This window comes from Cygnus olor, chromosome 1, assembly GCF_009769625.2.
Source record: "Cygnus olor isolate bCygOlo1 chromosome 1, bCygOlo1.pri.v2, whole genome shotgun sequence".
Lineage (NCBI taxonomy): Eukaryota > Metazoa > Chordata > Aves > Anseriformes > Anatidae > Cygnus > Cygnus olor.
Genome location: NC_049169.1, coordinates 67192209 through 67214702, shown reverse-complemented (window position 1 = coordinate 67214702; position 22494 = coordinate 67192209). Strand labels below are relative to the sequence as shown.

The 22494-nt window shown below is 39.0% G+C and overlaps 1 protein-coding gene and 1 long non-coding RNA gene across 5 annotated transcripts in view; one reads left to right on the top strand and one right to left on the bottom strand.

Annotated features, from left to right (window-relative positions):
• Window positions 1-22494, top strand: part of RERG (RAS like estrogen regulated growth inhibitor) — a 108453-nt gene that overhangs the window by 54495 nt on the left and 31464 nt on the right. The window lies entirely within an intron of this gene.
• On the bottom strand, window positions 10356-15962 carry LOC121073118. 2 transcript variants are annotated; one of them, XR_005821514.1, is made up of 4 exons: window positions 15752-15962; window positions 14475-14613; window positions 12715-12815; window positions 10356-12086 (listed from the first exon to the last, which is right to left on the bottom strand). It is a non-coding gene; the product is annotated as an uncharacterized LOC121073118 (long non-coding RNA). The 2 variants fall into 2 exon arrangements; XR_005821513.1 differs by lacking the exon at window positions 12715-12815 and having other exon boundaries at window positions 15752-15955.

Genomic DNA, 22494 nt, shown 5'->3' with positions numbered 1-22494 from the left:
AAATGTGGCTGGCATATGGCATCAAATGCAGCACCTAAACAGCCTGTCTTTGATGTCCACATTTACCATGGTCTGGAGAAACACTCACAGTCAAATGCTGTCTCCCAGCTGAAGGAAACTACACTAATGTGAGGGTTTTCAATTGTAGGACTGCACACAGGGTGAAACTGCATGCTGTCTTCTCATGTTCCTCTGAGCCAGGTAGCCAGATTATCAGAGAGGAATGTTAGGGTGGATCTCCAGATACTTCTGGCTGTCCTCAGGATGCATCCATCATCATCTCATCTGTGCAGGGCCTGGCTGCTTGCTTACCTCTTGGAAAGAGAAGAGGCAGGCAGAGGGAGTGATAAAGGCAAACAGCCCTGCTGCTCAAGGCAGCAGCCACATCCTAGGACATTCCTTCTTGTCCCAGGTCTGTCCACAAGGCAAAACATGAGCACCATGAAAGGGTAATAGCAATATACTAGAAAACCTGATTTTCTGTGTTTGTTCATACAGATGAGAGGAAAAAGAAAAAAAAAAAAAAAAAAAACGGAGTGAAACAAAAGCTCTGCAGCCATTTCAATGGGTTATCTCTGTTGCATTCAGACCTAGCAATCAGTTTTTGTTCATGCATAGGCACACATCACTGCACCGGTTTTCACAAAACACCAGATGCTGAGCTGAATTGCTTCACGGAATCCATTAGCGATTCAGGAGATTTAGGAGGCTCTGATAAGAGTATGTATAGCAGCTCTGTAAATTGTCTCATTACACATCAATAAATGTTGAAGTAGGAGCTTGCATCTACATTTGATTTCTTCTCAAATACGTGGAATGGTTGAACATGTTAATTCTTCTGAATAATAAAACTGTTGGGTTAAACCTTGCAAAAATCAGTAGATTAATTCACCATCCTTCACTGAAGAGGCAGTCGTAAAGATTTAAAAAAAAAAAAAAGCTTTTTTTGTAGTTGTTTGTTTTTTTGGCATCAAAGTTTTGGAGACTGCTGCTGACATTTGTTTATTGTGGTTTAAAATAGGTATTACTTACAATATACCTAATGCTTTTGTCAAAATCTTCTTTTGATTATGCTGTATCAGCAAAAATAAGTAATAATTCCACCTGAAGCTGATAAGTTGCAAATGTAAATTTAGAGAGTAGTTGTAGTTAACCATTTTCCCCTTGCTTTGTTAATTACTCTGTCCTGCTTAACAGATCGTTCCTAAGTCATGCTGGAGCCTCTCATTGGAACCAGTCCCTTTGGTGGAAACACTCTTGGCCCCCTTTCAATGGAAGCAATATCATGATAAAATATTTACAATAAATTCAAATTAGCCAGTAGTAAATGGACAGAAAGTGACAACACATTTCCATGCTGGGTTCTCCATATTTACAGCTTTGTTGAATCTGTTTGATGCCAGGTGCTGTCTGCCATTTGAAGGCACTCCCTTTTGTGAAGTGCAGAGCTGGAGAACGCCAGAATCCTGGTACTGTAACAGGGCTACAGCTGTAGCACTCTACAAACCCAGCTTAGAGCAGTGGCCGGAGTGAAAGAGGGAAGGATGGGAAGGATGAGTAGGCCAGGATAGGATAGTACACACAGGGTGCCTGCATCAGGTTTCCCACCGTGTTAAACTCGGTGTGGTCCTAGGAATGCCAAGTCCTCTACAGTAAGCCTGCCATCACTTGGCAAGAAGAACAGAACCCAGATCAGGAATATGTGTGAAAGGAGGCTAAAATATTAAAGTAAATTTTTCAAGGAAATCACATTTAGTGGATGTGCATTTCCCACCCTGTGATCTAAGTTTTTAGCCTGCTAAGGTCTGAGGAATTTGTGGTTTTTGTTTGGTTTTGCGGTTTTGTTTTGGTTTGGATTTTGCTGTTTTGTTTTGATTCTTAAAAATTATGGTGGGTTTGGATATTTGCCAGCAGGCTTTTCTAAGTAATTTTGTTAGCTTGATGGCAGAGGCTAAAATTTGCAGCTTTTAATAGCTGAAATGTTCCAGTATGTTCAAGTGATTTAAGTGCTTCAGAGATTGTTACCCTAATTCCTTGAGAGTGAAACGAGAAACTTTAAAAGTCACTTATAAGAGAAGAAATTACAGCAAATATGCATATGAATAACATCGTTTACAGTTAAAGGATAACTAAACATTTCTAGAGATAGATATAAATCAGAACAATTGGATCCAATTCTGCCTTTCAGACAGACTGAGATCTGGTTACAATCTTTATAGTTGAAGCATCTTTCTAAATATCTCTGAAAGGAATGTACAACAACTCTCACTGTAATATCTGAGTCACCTTTCAGCTAAGGGAGTACAGATGTTCAGAACAGTTCAGCACTGTCAAATAACTTTGGTTATTGGTTAATGGTCTGCTCCCAGATCTGGTTCTTTGGTCATCCACATAGGATGCAGAAAAACCACTGGCTTCCTCTGCTCCTCTCCAAGCATGATTCTGGGAACAGTTTGCTCTGCATACTGTTCCTATAGATGAAGAATAAAGCATCATTCTCCAGCACCTCCCCATCAGCTCTGCAATCTCAAAGACCCTTAAGCATTCTCCTGTAACTCATGCAATATCCATCTGCACTCTTGTACTATAGAAGTTGAAAAGTCCAGAAAGTAACAGTCTGAAATTAATCAAATAGTTTACAACAGAATTTCACTGAATCAATTATTTCTACTGATAAACTGCAGGAAGTATGTGGACGCACAGTATTCTACACAGTAAAAACTTGTTGAGCAGATTGGAAAAACAGATTATGATTATAGATACAAAAGAGGTGACATTGTGACATTTGGCCATGAAGCCACACCCGTCTAGATTAGAATTAGAGATTAGATAATTATGTTTAGTTATTTTAATAAGCTATTTCTTGTCATGTGTAAATTTATGCTGATCAGTAATTAAAGTAGCTGTAGTATGAATCTCTGCAGTTTTTCTTTAAACAAGCTTAACAATATTTTGTTGCCTATTCATTTCTGTCTCTTCACAACACTGTGCCAAATATAATAAAAGAAACCCTGTGGGAAACCAGGTGTGAAACTATTCACATCCAACGATAAACAATTGATTTAGTGGTTACAGTTCACTAGGTGTCATTTCAAAAGCCTTCTGTCTCAGTTGTTGGTAAAGATGTTAGAGAAGCAAGCTGCACCTTGTGTCTGTTCATGGAAGAAAGACCACACAGTGGTCTCAAAGATAAGACAATCTGTAATGACAATGTTTATTATCAACAGTAAAATGAGCAGTGATCTCACATCAGGGGAAGAAAAGACTCTTAACTGCAATTTTATCCTAATTTGGCTGAAATGATGAGAATAAATCAAAGAGATTTTAGAACAGACTGATATGCTTTACGTCAGTGCTAGTATGGCAAGAATTGAGAGAAACACTGCCAAAAGCAGTAGTTTATCCCATTGAAAATAGGAAGCTTCCAAGACATCTTAGAAGGTATTATTAATGGAGTGTGTTTAAGAAAATAATAACTGGGGCTTGGGGGAAGTCTCAGGAAATAATATGACTGTTCATATTTGTAATTATTCTGCTGGTTTGTTTTTATTTAATGGCAGTCAGAATTAGATAATGAAAATATTCTACTTCATAATGGAAAATTAATATGCGTCTATTAGGTAAAAGTTTGGACTATTCTGCAAGGTAATTAAAAGTGTAGTTGAAAGAAAAATAACTGAGGACCAACAGACCTGTGTTTTTCATCTGGTGAAGAAACAAGAATGTTCCCCAATATTCTGGAGGGGGAAGAAAAAGAAAAAAAAAAGCATAACAATTCTGTGGATTTTTTTAAAGCATTTTTTTAAATGGAAAAGTTATTCTAAAGATTATGCATAGTTGTACAGCATGTCTGATTTATAGCCCACACAGGACACCATAAGAAAGCAGGGCCAAATCCAGAGCAAGCATAAATCAGCTGTTAGCTTAAATAGAGCTTTGGACTAGCTGAGAAACTCATCCTTATTCCACTATATTGATTGTAAAAGCAGCATGTCTCATTTCTTTCTGAATTAGCTCTCACTCTTGTAAAGGTTCTACACAACTTAAAAGTCCATTATTATTCATAGAAGAAAGGCTTGTAATAATATATGTTATTAAAAGATAGGAGGGAAACAAATTCTGTAGGTCAGAACCTGTCATTGCTTGAAAAAGCACAAAGTCCATCTTCACTGAATTTGGATGATTTTCCTTAAGAAGTGAAGCCAGGGAAGATAGATGAGTCACTGGCTGAAGAGTTATTGTATAATAATAAATATTGTAGAAGACAGAGAATCACCTTTTCACTGAACATTTCAGAAGTTTAAAGATATATGACCCCTGGCTTGACATTTAACTGGGGCAGAAGAACCCACTCCCGCTCAGTTATCTGGGAAACCTCATTAAGCCAAATTCTGCTCCTTGACACATTTCTAGCAGCTGTTGAAAGACCATATGGATCCCTGCATGCATCTTATAAGGCCTAGAGTTCTACAAGTGCTTTACCACTAAGTAATAAAAAGCTCACATTATTTTGCACTTTACAAATGGGGAAATGAAGACACAGAGACATTATAGTCTTCTCCCACAGTGTGGCAGAAGCAAAGAAAGAGGGTACCTTAGGTCAGAGGCCACTGTTCCACCTTCAGATTGTGCTGCTGGTGTTCATAAACGTTCCTTCATTTTATATTAAAAATGTGTGATAGCGAAGGCAGTAGTAGCATTAATATATGTTTTTTTTTCCTTTGCATTTTATTGCACACTAGGCAAAACAGGGAAACGCTCTGTCATCTGTTTGATGGATTACCTCTGCTGCCTGGTATGGAGTCCAGACAAGTTAACAACAATATTTGGGACTAAACATACTTTTGCGCTGTGGAAGCGTCTTCAAGAGTAATGATCACCCTAACATGGAGAAACCGTGTAAGGGTGATCACCTGTGTATCTGCATGAGGCAAAACATGTTTCAAGCTGTACATGCTCTGTGTGTGCTCACTTCTATACTGCAGTTAACTACTCCATGTAGGAAACATTCCTCCCATGGAACACACAGGTCACATTGCAAATTTAATAATTTAATCTATAGTTTTATTCTCCTGCAGTATGCATTTTTTTGCCATGAAATCTCTTCAGTCCTGCTCTGACCTCTGTTGTGGTCTAAGAAAAACAGTGTCTGGCTTTCTATGTAGTTTACCTTGGGCTTTAAGAACTAGGTGCCTTCCTCATGTCACCATAAAGCATATCCTTACATTGCTTGGCATGGTCCCAGAACAGTACCTCAGCCCTTCCATGTAGAATAGGGTTATGCTCCCCTCTGTGGCAAACAGACTATCCTGTCTGTTGCATGTTTAAATCTTTTGTGTTAAACCAGAGATTTAGTTGTATGATTTCTGTTTGAGCTTCTTTACTTTCAATGACAAAACAGAAATTATAAAAGAGATCCCAACTCTACTGTAAATGCTTTAAAAAAAAAATCCTTCTTCAACACAGTCAGCATAGATACTTCCCATTAACACTTAAAAAACCCTGCTTTTTGTGATGCTGTTTTTTTGTTTGTTTGATTTTTAAAAAATCTGAATAGGAAGGATGGTAACTGCAGCCTTCAAAGCACATTCTTTCCTTCAGATACAAATGATGTAATCTGACAAAATAGAACTGAAAAATGAATTGACGAGGCTGAAATGAGCTAAAAAATTGTGATGGATGTTTACTGAGCACAAGCAAACACTGTAGGCCAGATTCTGTCCTTATTCTGTATGATAAATTATTGGTAATGGAAGCAGAATAAAACTGTAACATATCTTCATGCTTGCAGTGGTGTAAGAAAGGAGGAGATCCACTGAATAAAAACAGTACTTTAAAAGGAAAACCAAATGAAGGAACATTATTGAAGTGGGGATTCACTAGTATAAAATTGGAGAAACCTAATGATAAAAAAGCTCTATGAAATTTGAAAATACAGAAAGTACTTCTTCACAGAAATACATCTTCACTGTATATTTCATTATGCCCCTGGGAGTTGCTTATGTATATCACCTGCATAGAAGGGAACGGATTTCATCTTTGGAGTATTTTGCTGCTAGCTGGGAAATCAACAAAATGTTCATAAACAGTATCTTAGAGGAGCTACTAAATGCATTTCTCATTCCCTGGAGGAAGCGTTTCTAGCAGCAGCAGGCAACACTAGCTCTATTTTCTACCTTGTCTGCCTTTCAACTAAAAGTGAACTGTAAAGTTTGTGCTAGGAGCTAACAACTGGTATGTGGGAAAGCAGTAACAAGATTATATTCATTTTCATCCTTGGTTGAGATTTATTCCACATGGCTGTTGGTCAAAAGTTTTTTCCCATCCAAATGCATCTGGAGATAAGCCAGGATACTTGAGACTCATTACAGCTTGTAGAGATGGGTCTGCTGCCTATATTACATCCTAACTTGATCCAACTGGAATTTGTGACGTGGATTTGAGCATAGAGATTGATATGTCTTCTCCAGTTGCCTGGTACAATGAGTTCATTTGAACAAATGCACCTCAGGGGAGAACAGCCACAAAGCAATGGGATCAGGGTAAGACCATACCCAGTAGAACTCTCTCTCTGCCCCAGCTCCATCCCTAGGTCCACCAGCTGCAGGACAAAGCTTCAGATCAGTGGTAAGCCATTGCCTTCCTTCTGCTTGAAGCCTCACTTAACTCTTGGAATGGCTCTGTGAATGGCAATCAGGCCATCGCTGTGATTGTGCTTGAGCCTGCTGTGAAGATAAGACCATGGTCTTGGCTCCACCGTGCAGCAACAATATGCTGCTAGTTGGGTGGTGTGTGGCACTGCAGTTCCTGCTATGTCAGGTCTGTGGGAGAACAGGTCAAACAGCACCCTCAAGCCCAGAAAAGTCCCTTGCTGGCTTGTGATATTCAAAGGGATGCAGTAGACAGTGGCTTTAAATTGTTTGTGTTCACTGTATTATAGCAAACGTGGAGGCAATAATTACTTCCCTGAGGTAATATCAACTGCCAAAAAAACACAAAAGCACAAGAAATTTGATCTGCACGTTTCCTGGTTTTGGCCACAGCTCATGAAATCACAAATATCAAATGCAGAGCCTGGATGAAAGAGCCATTCTGTTCTATCTACACATCTATTTCTGGTTCTTCATAGTTCATAAATAATAGTATATATATATATATTTGAGACTGGAATTGCTCAGGAGTTTCTCTAACCAAAAGGAAAGTGCTATTAGAGTATCTGGGGAGATGGGGAAGCAACTTTTTTTGAGTCACAACTGTGTTTTTGAAACGTGTAAAACTGAAGATATGTTCTTATGAAAACAGATATACGTATACTTTGAGTTTGATCCTTTCCCTGGAGAAGTATTCAATAGCTTCAGTGATTTCCATGGAGTTATGTCAAATTATATGAGGCAAATATTTGCTCCAGGCCATTTTGCAGTCACGAACATCAGCAACATGATAAAGATTTCAGCATATTTCTGAAACAAAGGCCAGTGTCACTGGTAGACTAGTGGCAAAACATCATTCATAAATAAAAAGGTCACAAGTGACTGAACGGAATGCAAATGAAATATTTCACCCGTTTGAAGCTTCATTCTGCAATCGATTTAATTGTATTCATCAGCAACATTTTCCTAACCTTTCCAAAGGTCTTCCTCTCAGAACAAAGGCACTTTTTTTTTCTTTTTTTTTTTTTTTCCCCGTGCTGTTTAAAGTCTGTGTTTGGGAACCTCAGAAAAACAGAGCCCTTCTCAGTCTCTAAGCATGGGTACACACTTGAAAGACAGACCACTGTTGCAAGAGGGAACTGAAGGCTTGACAAATACCTCAGACCAAAGAAACTGACCCAAACAGAAGATGATGTAATACCCATGTGTAAGTACAGATAGTAGCATTAGAGATACAAGAAGTAGCAAACTATCTCAGTAATTACTGATGGAGTTTTGATGCCGCACACACCTACTGTGTGAGCATGTACAGACTAGACACGTGAAGTCTGACCTAATCCAGAACACAGTGGCATCCTTGGAAAGAAGCTCCAAAGAAAATTAAGCGAAAGAGATGTAATCTTATAGCATCAAGCATGAAATAACTGAATTCTTGACTTCCTAATCATTCCTACCTTAGGCAATGAAAACAAGTTTATACTTCAGGGTCAGAAGGAAAATTTATCAGAATTATGGAAATTGATCATGATGTTTTATTTGTCTGCTATGTGCAGGAATTTCTCAGAATTCAGATTAATCTTTTTTGTCAGACATGAACAAGGTCTACTTATTGAATTAGAGCGGAAACTTTTAAGCCTGCTTTCCCAAGATAAAGAACTGTAACATAAGCAAGAGCAGTTTTACTTAGTGGTTTAAAAAAACTGTCTAATGCCCTGATTTGTGTTGGAATAGAGGTGAAATTCTCTACTTGCACAACACAATCCACAATGTAACACTTCTAAATCAATTACAAAAAACTGGAGCTTTTATATTATCTATTTTCCCCTCTTTCTCCAAACTATTAGTGAGCAAATATGAATGGACAGCACTAGAATCAAATATTAGTAGGAATAACCCCACATATTTTGTACAGTTATTCCTGTTCCCCAGCTGACCTGATCTGCTTTATGTCAATGTCTATTTTAAGGGAGTAGAAACTGTCTTTCTGTACTGTGGTTTATGTAGTGTCACAAATGTTGATAGTGATCTCTTGCAGCAAAGGTTTCTGTTTGATCTCACCAGTACAAGAGTGGGTATGTTATTTTCATCAGGGTCTTTCCAGTCACTTGATTCATCAGTTTTCTACAAAGCAGGATTGTTACTGGGCTGTGAGGACGGGGAAATTGTACGGGCAGAGTAAGATTTAGCAATTCCTTTATTTCCTGTAAGACAGAGGCTAGCTGGAGGTTGGCTTGTAATATTTTCTTTTTACTTAAAAAAAAAAAAAAATCCTTCCAAACAAAGCTGGCAAGTTTTCCCATCCACATCCAGTTTTCAAAATCTTTAATAGGTGAGCTTATCTTTTACCTCCTCCCTCTTTAGTTTTCCACTAATTCTGTAACAGGGTAACCTTGTTCTGAGAGTAAATGCCCATCCATCCTACAGATAATGAATGTCCTTGACACACGAGTACATCTTCATTTTTCACACTACTGTTGCTATCCCACTAGTCGCTCAAAGAGCAAAGTTAATGAGAAGTGTTTTGTCTCTAGAGCAATTTAAGCTGAGGCAGATAAACTGTGGATGTTAGACTCTCAGAGATTGTCCCAAGCTCATGTTATAACCTTGTTCGGTCAATACATCTGGTGATATGCAAGCTCTCCCATAGCAACATCCACAGAAACAGTTTAGTTTTGGTTCATGCAGTAGGATTATGAATCTGTAACACCACCACTGCCACAGGTGGGTATTCTCCTAAGTGGGCTCTGACTCACTTGTCATTTGCACTTCTGTAAGAAGGAAAACCCTTAGGGATGTAAATCAAAGGTATTAGTGGGAAGAGACTCATATTCATCTGCAGGAAGCAAGCAAGCAAAAAAAAAAAAAAAAGTAAAAATGCCAGTGGCCTCCTATTACAACATCTGCCTCAAAGGATCATTTGAACATTATTATTGGGCCGTAGTTATTCCTAAGCTATTCAGCTTCTTATGGATGTGAATTTAGTCGTGAGATCCCATATGAAGCCCCCTGTGGGAGAGATGTTGAGAGAGACTAAAGGTAGGACCCTAGCAGAAAGCAAAATTTAACATGCCTACTAGCTCAGGTTTACATGAGATGTCTATGCTCTTCATGACCAGCCAGGGCTCTACGAAGCTGCTTAAACAGTCATCTAGTGCCACCTGAGATGCCCTGCCTGAGACAGGCACAGGAGACTGTTAGGTGAGACAGGACCCATCAAACACCCGTGCTTTTCTAAGGGGTGGTCACAGCCACATAATGTACAATAGGGAATTTTTAATGCCACTTCACACTTACATTTGGCCAACTGATTTGAACCCTAAGGCTTTCCACTGCTCCTTATGCAGGCAGCAAAGCAGTGAGCACAGCCCAGAAAATAAGTGGTACCAGTCGCCAAAGATTGGAGCGAACAGCACTGCTTTTCTTAAAAGATTTTCCAAGGCAACAATTTTCCTGACAGATTAATTGCCTCCCTGCAGCTGCTCCCAAAACTAAAGCAGAAACTGTGTACCTCTGTGCCCCATGCTTTTCCTGTTTTCCTACCCTTTTAGACCATTTCTGACAGACAAGTCTGTGCTCAAGTCCAGCTTAAGGCCTAGAATAGAATTTGATATCTTGGGATATTGAATTGTGACAACTAGCCAACTTATTTTCCTCACTCAATTCCCATCCCTCGTTCTCTTTGACTTTCTCAGATATTCCTTTTGATATCATCACAGGCTGCATTTAAGTAGCAAAGACATTTTGGCATTACTCGGGAGGAACAGCATCATTAAGCTAGTGCTTTATAGCCCACAAGCGCTTCAGAACCTACAGACATGGTTGTTTGCTGTGCAACAGGTCCCTTGTGTCTAATCTCCCAAGTAAATACATGATTCATTCATCCTACAGCAGTGTGGAACCATAAATATCAGAACTTTAATCGCTTAACAGCAGGCCATGTTCATATGTGGTTGATGAATGCAAGTCTCTGGATAGTAAACACTCAGGCCCCAAAAAAACCAAGCCTGAAACCCAGAATAAAGAGCTTTGCTGTTTTTGAGAATTTCATGTGACAAGGTAGACCTTGTAGTCAGTAGATCAAGAGTAGTCCCTGCTGAGACTTATGCTATCTAACTTTAGAAACAAAAATATACAACAAGTATTAACTAATTTTTGTTGTTGTTCCTGTCTTAGTATCCTTTTAAGGCCAAAAATGTATTCATTGTGTCACGAACTGTTTCCAGTCAAAATATGCTTGACAGATTCTAATTAATACATTCAAAGGGACAGTTTTAGTACAGTTTCCCAGACACTTCTATAGCAATTGTGTTTCAAGGGGGCAATAAAACCATAGGGAGGTTTGCACTACAGGAACACTTAGCTGTTTATCTGGACTCAAGGTTACTTGGGCATTACATATTCTTTTCTGGCAGAAAGTGAATTTAAGAAGGAAAACACCAAGCACCTTTCAGCTAGGAGGCTTCATCATGCTAGAGTTGTTTTTTTTGTGTGTGTGGTTTTTTTTTTTAAATACAGTGGTCTTAGCAGAGCTCGAAGAGTTCAAGGACACATGCATGTTCTTTTACATTCATGTAATTTCCATTTAAATTATTTGCTGCTATGGTACAAGTCATATGTAGTATAGAGATATCATTACAGAAGTGCCACTAGGGACTCTAGCATTACAGGTGGATAGACAATTCCATTTAAAGCGGAATTAGAATCCTGCTAGTTCACAAATTAGTGATAACTTTGGAAACCAAGTTCTAACACAATAGCTCTTCAGGGACAATGCGAGGAGGAAAAGCATTTTAATTTGGCTTTGACAATCTCACTTGTTTTCTTGGCCCTATTTGCTTACAGCCACTTCAAACCTAGCACTTACATACAATGTACACTCACAATCTAGTACAAATCTCAGGATACTTGGCACATTTCAAACTTTTAATCACAGCCACTGATCATTGTTCTTCATAACCTAATTTAGTTCTGCAAACAAAAGACAATTAAAATGTCAAGCTTCATCAATTGCATTGATTTTCCAAAGCTGCCTCACACTTCGCTGCAGCTCAGATTGGGATGTCTCCCTACAGACTCTGCTCCTTCCTTGCACTATTCAGCTCTCAGGACCAGTCTACAGAAGCAGACACTCCCAGACTGAAAGACTTGCACATGATTCCTGGTTACATCCTAAGGATGCAACAGAAATAGGAGTAACTTTCCAGCAAATCCTCAGGCTCTGCTGCTCAAAGATACAGTTCTCTACTGTAGGAGCTGTCAGTCCTCTACTCCCGCTAGTAGCGGCAATGCAGCTTCTCCCAATGATGAATTCTCTGCAGTGTAACAGCTTTTTGAGCTTCAATTTTAACTAGAATCTGTTTTTTAATGGCAGCTGAAGCCCACAGCAGGGGAACCAAGTCTTCAAAGATGGACAAATTTCATCCTCTTCAAACCTTCCTATATTTGAAGAGAAATATACACATGTGCCTTAGGTTTGTGAGAAAATGTTAAATGAGTGCATTAGACAGGTCTAGGATCTAACATAGCTACTACGATAATAAAATTATTTTGTACAATAACACATCCTTACCATCATTTCTAAATACTAATCACTTGACTGCTTCAGTCATACCTGAACTATGAATTAAGCTTTAAATTTCATTTTTTAAATCAAAATAATATTTCTTCAGTACAGTATTTATTTTTAACGCAGTACAGAAAAGCAAAGTTCACACCTGAGTCTACTCAGTGTAGGATAAAAACAATAAGTACAGATGAGGAACAAGAGAGCATATAATTATGAAGAAAAAAGTAACATCTAGTCAGTGCTTCCTGTTTCTCTCATGTTTCAATGTTACAACATCATTCTGGAAAGATGAACAGCTGGTACAGATAATTTAGAACAAAATAAAGGGAAATAATACTCAGAACAGCAGATGGTTAACCTGCATACTGCACATCCATAGAATATAATCACATAATTTTCTTTCTCAAAGGCATGAAATGGTTTATAGTCTTCAATAAACATCTGTAATTATAGGTACTAGGATATTGGAGGGCTTTATGAAAGAATAAAGATTTATACCTTTAGAGAAGCACTGTCAAGACTGAGGTCTGTTTTCTCATGGATACACATGTTGGGCTCACACTGCCAGTAATGTCTAATCCATGTCTTATAAGAAGCACCTGAGTGCGCAGCATAAAAAAATACATAGGACTGACTGCATTGGTGGGTAGTTGGGAATGGTAAGCACCAGAAGGCAAGTAAAATCAAGCAATCCAGAATTTACAAGATCAAGTAATGGCACTGAACTAAAAAAAAAGTAGATTTATATTAGATATAAGGAAGAAATGCTTCACTCAGAGGGTGATGAGGCCCTGGAACAGGCTGCCCAAAGAAGCTGTGGCTGTCCCATCCCTGGAGGTGCTCAGGGCCAGGCTGAATGGGGCTTTGGGTAGCCTGGTCTGGCGGGAGGTGTCCCTGCCCATGGCACAGCATGGAAAAGGGTGGTCTTTAAGTTTCCTTCCAACCCAAACCATTCAATGACTTCAAGTATACATTTACTCCTAACCCAACTCCAAAATAGATAAGACACCATGTAGACAAATCAGGAGAGGTCTCTGAACACACTTATCTAGAAATCAAATGGAACACCTGCTGGCAACATACTTTCCACAGAACAGTGGCTGTCTTTCCCTTTCTCTGAGTTGAAAGGGCAGCCACCTCAAACCTCATCAATTCTTCCGCCACCCCTAAATTCTTGTTCTGTTTAAAGGATACTAGCAGATCTTCACTTCAGATTTCTTCAGCAGATTTCTTCACTTCTGGCAACACATTTCTGGCCAAATGTTCAGCTGATGTAAATCAGCAGGATTCAACTGATTTCACTGAATCACAAGTAATGCTTAAACTCTTATCTGAACTTCAGCCACACTGTTTTGTTCTGCACAGTGAGTTTACCCTATTCACTGTAGTTTTCCTATTATCATCATCATCCAAATGCAGAAATATGAAGCGTAACTCCAACTCTGATAATAAAAAAATAAATATTTGAGTTACATATACTTATTTAAGTAGGTTTTAAGTAAAGGAAAAATATACTTGCAACTTCTAGATACATTATCTCACGCACATGCATGAGCCTACTATTTTTCCCCCCACCTGTCCTCTGAATTTTTGGCATATCTTTCTTCTCATACACCTAGCAATGTTTGTTGCTCTAAATGAAGGGTAATGCTACAAGAGAATAATTTGATGGCAAATTGAAAGAATACTTAACCTGATCAATTCCTGCTTTGAACTTGTGCAATGCTAGGAAAGCTTGTCAAATTACTGTGCTTACATAGTGAAGCTGCCATTCATGATCTTGTACACTGAGCATCATTTAGTGCTGCATGTAGGTAGCAGCACAGGGGTCACATGTGCAAAAATAGGTTGTAACAAAGCATCAAGACATCTCCGGTAGCACAAAAAAAATCAGAATATTAAGAGAAACATCTGTGAGGAAAGCGCAGTATTTTCTTCTGGTCTTATTCAAAACAAACAAGAACAGAAGCACATGAAGAACTAATTGAAAAAGTAAGTTAACTGAACTATTTCAAACTTCAAAAGTGCTGAGCAATTTCAGTTTACAAGGAAGCTTCAAGTAACCTAAACAAATAAACATTAATTTGGATGAAATCAAGATGGTATTCAAAGTAAATCTGAGTGCTGTTTTTTGTCAGCACATTTTACTTTATGAATGTAATATACTTTAGATTTTATGAAAAAAAAATAGGCAATGAAGTCTTAACTTTACAGAATAATTTCAGCCTACGCAGGAAAATGTCACATAGTAGCGTTACCTGATGGAATCCAGAACTGGATTTTTTTTTTTTTCTTGTGTCAACATTGAAGGTTGGCTCCCAGTGAGTTACGTTGCATCTGTATACCTTCTGTTTATCATGAAACGTGTTCTTCTAGTGAAGGTGTCATCTTGTAGAACTGTGGGTGAAAACAGAATTATGTAAGAGCAAATATCAGATATTTCTATTAACTTGCTTATATAGCTGAAAACATAACATGGATAGAAGCTACATGAAAGTGTGTAATTGTGAAACACTGACTAGAAAACAGGAAATATTATTAGTTACTTATCAACGATAAATTATCAGGACTGACGAAATTAACTTGAAGGATATTAGATACACAGGAATTGGGAACTGAAAATTTAGCTCATATAAAATCGAGGTGATAGCTGAAGGAAGGTAACACAGGGACTAGCTGAGAAATCTAGAAAACAATACTACAAGTGATTGAGAATCTGCATTGAATTACAAAGAATACAGAAGTTGTAATGCAGTATGATTGTAAAGAACATAGGTTTGGTGCAGAGTAGTTCATATCAATGTAGGAAGATGGTAGCAAAAACATAAGTATAAAAGGTGTTTCAGTACTTGAAACATGAATATATCTACACTAGGCTTCCTTTTATTAATTTTAGGGCATACTGTTAGACAAAATAGGTATAGTGGAGGGAGCTGGAGCATAAGCAACAAAAAAGGATAGTGACTCAGTGGGTGAATACCTAATGAAACAATAAAAAATAAAGGAGATGAATAATCTGAAAAGCAGCAATATACTGTGAAAACTTAAAACTACCTTCTAAATCTTATTCTTGCAGAAACATATCTTTCTAGAGAAAACAAACCAGTAAGTTCTTTTTAGAATATTCTAAATGTTCTTAATTATAGAACAAACACCCCTACGTTGTTTGCGAAAACCAAGTAAAGCAAAGAAATGTCAGTAAACTAGTAACTACTGTTTATTCAATTTATGTTTTGTACAAACAAGCAGAGTGTTTTAATATCAGTTTGTAAACATCTCCTTACCCAAACTGCATATTCAGTTGAACATCATCTACATGCAAGTCAGTTGAAAACAAGCACATTCAAAAAAAAAAAAAAGCTAAAATTCAAAGGAAAAGGCCCTTAAAAGAACAATAAGTAGGATAAGTAGGAGTGAAAAAAGAAGAAAAGTAAGGAACAAATACAAGTAGTTGTTCAAACATTTTGCAATGTTTTACTTGATAAACAACGTTAGAAAATCATCAACTACAGAAAGACCAAAAACATATATCTACCCCACTCATTTTGTATAAACTCAGTTGTGGACTGGAAAATGGAAGATTTTAAACAAGGCTGTCTGCCAAGAGGAAAAGAGGAAGTCCCAGCTGTAATTAAATAGACTGACTCCTCTTCCTCTGCGAGCAGAGCAAGAGCTCTTCTTTGATGCCTCTTAAGACTTCCCCTTTTCTGTGGCTATCATAGTGAAGACCACCTGGCTCACTGCAAGATGAATTAGGAACAGAGGGAGGACTGGATATTTTTAGGATTTACAGCCTAAACTCCTTTCAGGTGTTTGCATGAGGAAGAAAATGAACGGCATGGGACGAAAGAAGGAGCACCCCAGCTGAGGATCATCCTTCCCTCCCACAAGGGGAGTTTCCAGCCTGCTGCCTCCAGGCATCCTGGGGAGAGGAAAAGGGCAGCAACTGCCCTCAGCTGCCCCCTGTCCTCTGTCAGGAGACAGGTGCTTACAATGCAAATTGCCTATAAAGGAGGTTAAAACAGACAATAATTTGCTTTTCAAATATAGTGGCTATTAGCTTTGAATAAACCATACAAACTGTAAATGCTAGTTACGTGTCCTCCTTACCACATCCACTCCCTTCCTGACTGGGACAGTTAGATCATGACAGAAGCTGAGGATGTGCATCCTTTAGTCTTCTCAAGATGGTTTTCAAGTTTCTGCATTTTTCTATCCCAACTGATATTGCTTGAGCAACTATTCAGTTTTCCTATTCGGATAAGCTAAGGATGAAGAATTTCTGGGATATGATGCAATCCTTTACACATAGACAAATCAGCTGAGTAGTGATGTGTTTTCACAGCTTTCTCTGAGATAAACTTTTCTCTTGCTCTGCCCTCTTTCCTTTAGTGCATACCTCCAGAAGTCAGTGCAACTCTACCAGCTGCTCAAAATCAGAGATGAAGCTGCCCTTGCAAGCGTCCTTTCCAGCCTGGCTGTTGCCCTTGCTGGCAGGACTGCTCAGCTGGGGAGCTGCAGATGTTGATCTGTCCCAGGCCTCAATAGGCAGCGTCACATCAGAGGAATCCAGACTCTTCTTTCCAATCTACCTTGTTTTGGAAATCTTCTGAGTGTTATTAGATTCTGTAAGACCTGACCTTTAAAAGTCAGGGGTGCAATTAACCAATCTGGCCAGCTCTGCATCAGCAGCTCACGCTAACCTGGAAGAGGCAGGCACCAGACAATTCACTTCTGACTAATGTTATTAAAGAGGAACAGGAGGTGGACCCAGACACTTTAATTAAACTGCAGCAGGTCTGCTCAGCAGGCTGTTATGATTGAGTGCAAAGCAAAGATACCTTGCAAAGCATGCTAGAAACACAGGGCCTCATCTAATTATGTGGCATAGCCATTTTTGTGCAGATTTTCTGGCAGTAGCCAGTTATCCAGCTGGCAAAAAGAAGGGAAGGTATCCAGAGACATCCTCTGCTGCCAACACTCTGCTTTGGAGGCCTCTATACTGATTCACTTTATCAAAACTAGTGCATTAAATGCACAGCTAGAATTAAAGGAAAAGCAGTGTTACCAGGAGATCACCTTCATTATGTGTGTGGGTGACTGCTCTGCTCTCACTTCTATACCAGAAATAGCCTTGCATATAAGAGGCGTTTTCTCCACTCTGTAGGACTCTCTTTTTGTGGTGTAGGTGAAGACATAGGCTCTAGAGCTTCTGGCCATTGCTAAATGGTCATTCCTCTCTCTCCATGTCCCATCTACTTTAGATATGGACTTGAATTGAAAACAGAAATTCATCAGAAAGATGAATCTTGGGGCTCTGTTTGGCTTTATTTATTATTATTATTTATTATTATTACTGGTATGTCAGTTGACTTGAATTGCAGACTGCATTTGCCTGCATCAGTGTTTGCTGTCCTTTCCACTGGGGATTTACTGACATTTTTTGCTTCTTTCTCTCCCTTTATCTTGCTCACAGTGAATTTCCTCTGGTTCCACATACAAACCTCTGACTTAAGGTCAACTACTTTTACTTGCATCAAATTGGTCAAGCCTAAATTTGGCTATTATTTAGGCTGGTAACCTACCCGCTCTGTAGCACAAACATAAGTCATATGTAGTCCATCGCTTTGACCATTTATTTTCTCTTATTTCTTGCTAAGAGAAGCAGACAAGTTTTCCTAACAGTTCACTGTGGAAAACCACAAACTCTCAGTGCACTCACAGAGATCCTTGGAATGTCCCTAACCTGCCCTCCAGTATGTCAAAATGACCCTGCGTACATAAGAAACCCAAATATCCATAGTATTACTGGAACCTGAGTGTACGTGACGGGAAAAAAAAAAAGCAGGGAGGTGTTAGCTCCCTGCAACTCTGTATCCAAGGGACAGAGACAGGGTTCTCCAGACTGTAATTCAATGCAGAAGTGTAATTTTACATTTTTGATTTGCATTACGAAGGACCAACCCTCTCCATCTCTATCAGTTAGAGATCTTGGAGAAATTAGTCTTGGAAGGCTAAAGCCAGCTGTTATGAATAGGTCCCTAACAGCTTAGATTTTAGGCTAAGCCTCCAAATTTTCTTCCATTTAGCTGATCATGCAAGTGAGCAACTAAACATTTCTTGCACCTAGCTAAGTAGGCTAGGTAAAAGACTTTTGTCATTGCTTTGCTTAGACTTAAGAACCTAATCAAAAATCATTTGAAGTTTCCTAATGATTTTCAACTAAGCCTTTAAATTGACCCTCCTTACTTCTCTTTCTCTGTTTGAGTACTGTTGGTAGAATTAGCAACCTAAAAAAATACTACTTTGACTTGCAGAAAAACATTGTTAGTGTGACTACCTCTGAGTAAACAAAACACATTAACAATTTTGTATTTTCTCCTGATTTATGTCCATGTTTTTTCACCTCTACTTTGCTGTCCCATGTAATGTAGTGCTGGTCACCCAATTTTATATTAATGCACAAAACTTCCAATTATTTTAAAGAAGCTATGGGAATATTTATTTATATATATTTATATATATATATGTATGAAATAACCTATAAAGCAAATTCTAAACTGGCAGAGGTACAGGGACTGTACTCCTTCTTGGAAAAAAAAAAAAGGCAGAAATTGCAAGTTATAAACAGAGACTGAGGGCCAATATTTTTAACATAAGTATGTCCCCAGAGCTGCAGATAAGTGCCAGGAAACTTGGTGCTTCTGGAAGATCTAATTAGGCCACTATTTGCATCTTAAGAGCTTAAATATACTTACACTCACGGTAAATTAGAATGTCTACAGAGGCTGATGTTGGATCCGGTACTTTGAAAATAAATAAATAAATAAATAAATAAATAAATAAATAAATAAATAAAAATCTAACCTCACTGAAGTGGTTGGGAAATGTTTAAAAGGCATGTGAAAGATTTCCCAGTCTTTTAAGTTGGGGTCATCCAAAATTTTGACAACCAGTGACAAGATGACATTATAGGAATTTGTTCAGATTGGGCTTTTGGATACAAATACATTTTACGATCCTATATAACAGTGGAAAAATCATTTTGCCAGGACCTGATGGAAAAGACCCATGGGCCATCAGCTGTGCAGCCATGCACCAAACTTGTGAAGGAACTAGTTACTCATTAATCCTCTTTTTGGTACTTGATTTTCTGATGTTTGCATCACCTGCATAAAACCAGGCTGAGTTTTCTTGTTGTACAGAGAAAGGGACATGAGTTCTTTTTTTTTGTGAAAGTCGTGAAAAGAAATGTTTGAAAAAGGGAAAGTGATCTGTTTTAATGGTTTGATTGGCAAGTGTTGGTAAAGAGAATGCAATCACATGATTTACATAAAATTGCCAACAATGGCAAGCAAGAACATCAAACCAGTTGATAATACATCAGCTGATGGATTTAAGATCTTTTCAGATTCAAACTGGTATGTCATCTAGCTTTTATGTTGCAAAACAAAGAGAAGACAGCAAGATCCATGAAAATGTATTATATTGACAATGGTAATCCCAGGAATTATTTTAGCATTATGACTATTTACATCTTTGGAATTATTTATCAGAACTAGTTCAAAACGTAGTTAGCTAGGAAGTTATCACATTTTTTTCCTCTTACAATTTTTTTATTGAAAAAAAATATTTTTACTTCTGGAAAGGGTAGGAAAAGAAAAAGAGAGTGTTCAAGCAGGAGGATGGGGAAACCTGCCATGAAATTTGACCAAAATTTGAAGCATTTCAGGTTTCCTTTCAGAATATGGGAGGTGGGGGTCAGATGGGCACTAGCCTAAAATGGCAACATTTTCATCAAAAAGTTTCTAGTAAAATCTCTACCAATAAGGGTGATTTACAATAGTTGTAATGATACTTATTTTTCTTTACGTACTTCCTGTACTTCCAATATATAAATTGAACTACCTAGGCTCTCCCTCAGGCATTGTACTGAAGCAATGTTTTTACCATGACCCATTTGGCATGCCACCCTGTGATACCCCTTTAGATTCATTAGTCGCCTGTTGTGGTTTATAACACATCCATCTGCCCTGTATTAGGCACTCTCCTGACAGCTAACTGGAAGCTAGCTCAAGTCTGGCGGAGCAAAAACATAACAAAGCAACAGCTGAGTCTAATCCTAGCTTGTAGTTGTTGTCCATGTTTCATTAGCTGTGTGTGTACAGACATCCATAAGATGTTCTTTTCCTCTATTAGGCCACATGCTTTCTTTAGATAGAATAGAACCATTATATTGGAAAGGCTCTTCAGGGCTGACCAAAAGTTAAAGCATATTCATGAGGATGTTGCCCAATTGCCTCTTGAACACTGCGGGGCTTGGGGCATCAACCACACCTGCAGGAAGCCTGTCCCAGCATTTGACCCCCTCCCGGTAAAGCCACATTCCCAATGCCCGCCTGACCCTCCCCTGGCAGCTCTCTGCTATTCCTGCGTGCCCTGTGCTCAATCCCAGGGGGCAGAGACCGGCGCCTCCCTCTGCGTCTCCCCTCCTCGGGGAGCTGCAGGGAGTGGGAGGACTTTTGACTTAGTGACAGTGACACAAAGATGCAGGTAAGCACCTGAAGTGATACTTTTGACCAAAATTGGACACTCAAAAAGGACACGCTTCCAAGGGACTAACTTTGCCAACATATTCCACAGCAAGTGCATAAAGCCCCCTGGCAATAGCAGGTGAGTGGCTGCAGTGGTCCTCACTGCGACCATCTAGACAGCTGTGCAAGCCTAGGTAAGGAGGTGGGCAAATAAATAGTAGGGAGAAAAGGTAGCCAGATAGTTTTGGAGAAGCTCCCTGCCCCAGCAGTCAGAATTTGTCCTAAAAATACTTTTCACATTGAGTTTTGAAATCGGTTTAGTTTAATCAACCAGAGAAAGACCAGGAGTAGGCCTATCCATGTAAGAGCTGTTGAGGAATCGTAATTGTACTTTATTTCACGTGAGATGATTTTCCTGTGAAGACAAGTTTTTCAGAGGCCTGAATAGTAAAGCAAACACTCCAGTATAAGATCATTATCTAGTGAAATGTTTGCGATCAGAAGCTCTCTCTTCAGGAGACTGCTCTACGATGCAGGAATTTAGCGTAAGCCTTCTTGTTACCAGCTATGGCAGACACTGTGGTTTCAGTCTTGCTTCTCATTCTAGTAGCGGTGGGGCTGCTGCTGGTATCAATTTGAGAGCATTACTTATCTCATTGCACCTAAATACCTGCCCCCCCCCCCCAGGGGCATAAGCTCCAACCTACAAAGAGAAAGGCAAAGCTGCTGCTGACTTCAGTGGGCTGTGCCTCAGGCTCCACTCAGAGAAGGAAGAATTCAGTACAAAAGTCATCGCAGAAATATATAGCTATATTGAGCAATGGCAGGGTACTTCTAGCTGTTGAACAATTCAACAGCCCAATCACAAACAGCCTCCTTATGCCTGATCACCTAAGAAAAATTTCTGTGGCATGCAAGTTTTCTGTCCTTTCATTGTCTTTTTTTTTTTTTGCTTGTTTGTTTTGTTGTTGTTGTTTTTTCCAGGAATGCTTTTCTCTTTTCCAGCCACTACCTTCTGTCACAGTGGCTTATCTGACGACAGGTTACAATGATTGTCTGCTGCTTCTCTGCTTTCCTAAACACAGTTATGGCCTTCTTATCTACTATATCAATGAGTGACATACCTTTAAATCTTGTTCTTCATCTAATTAAAATGAGTGCATAAAGTGTCCCTTTTCTATCCAGACCATGCTCATTCCTTTAGAGCAGTGAATTATTCATTTCTTCTTGCCACTTATGGCACTTTCTTTGGGTTAGACTCTGAAAAATGGGAGAAGGAACTCGGAATAGGGCGGAATAATAAAATTCCTCCTCCAGCTATGACCTCAGAATCAGTGGAGAGAGCAGCAATCACTGCCTTGACTGTTCCTCCTCTGTGATAACATGCAGAAGAGATAAAGTAGCTAAACCCATCTGGAGCAGAAGCCATAGAGGGGCAGGAACAGCATTGCTGTGGGTTTTATTGCCCCCTTCAGGGCTCCATGTCACTGGGGCTTGGTCATATCTGCCCCAGGTGGATCTGGATGGGCAGGAGGTGCTACGACTCTCCCAGGTGCTCTGTGGTATAAGCACAGTGAGCCCAGAGGGGAGGCTACGCCTGTAAGTGGAGCTTAAAGACCATATCTTTTCTTCTATATGAAAACAACGAAATAAAGAGGGGATCAGACTACTTGAAAAATAACCTTTGCTCTGATAAGAAAGCTCAGCTTTGGCTGAAGTCAGCTGAAGCTGAAGAGTTCGTCCC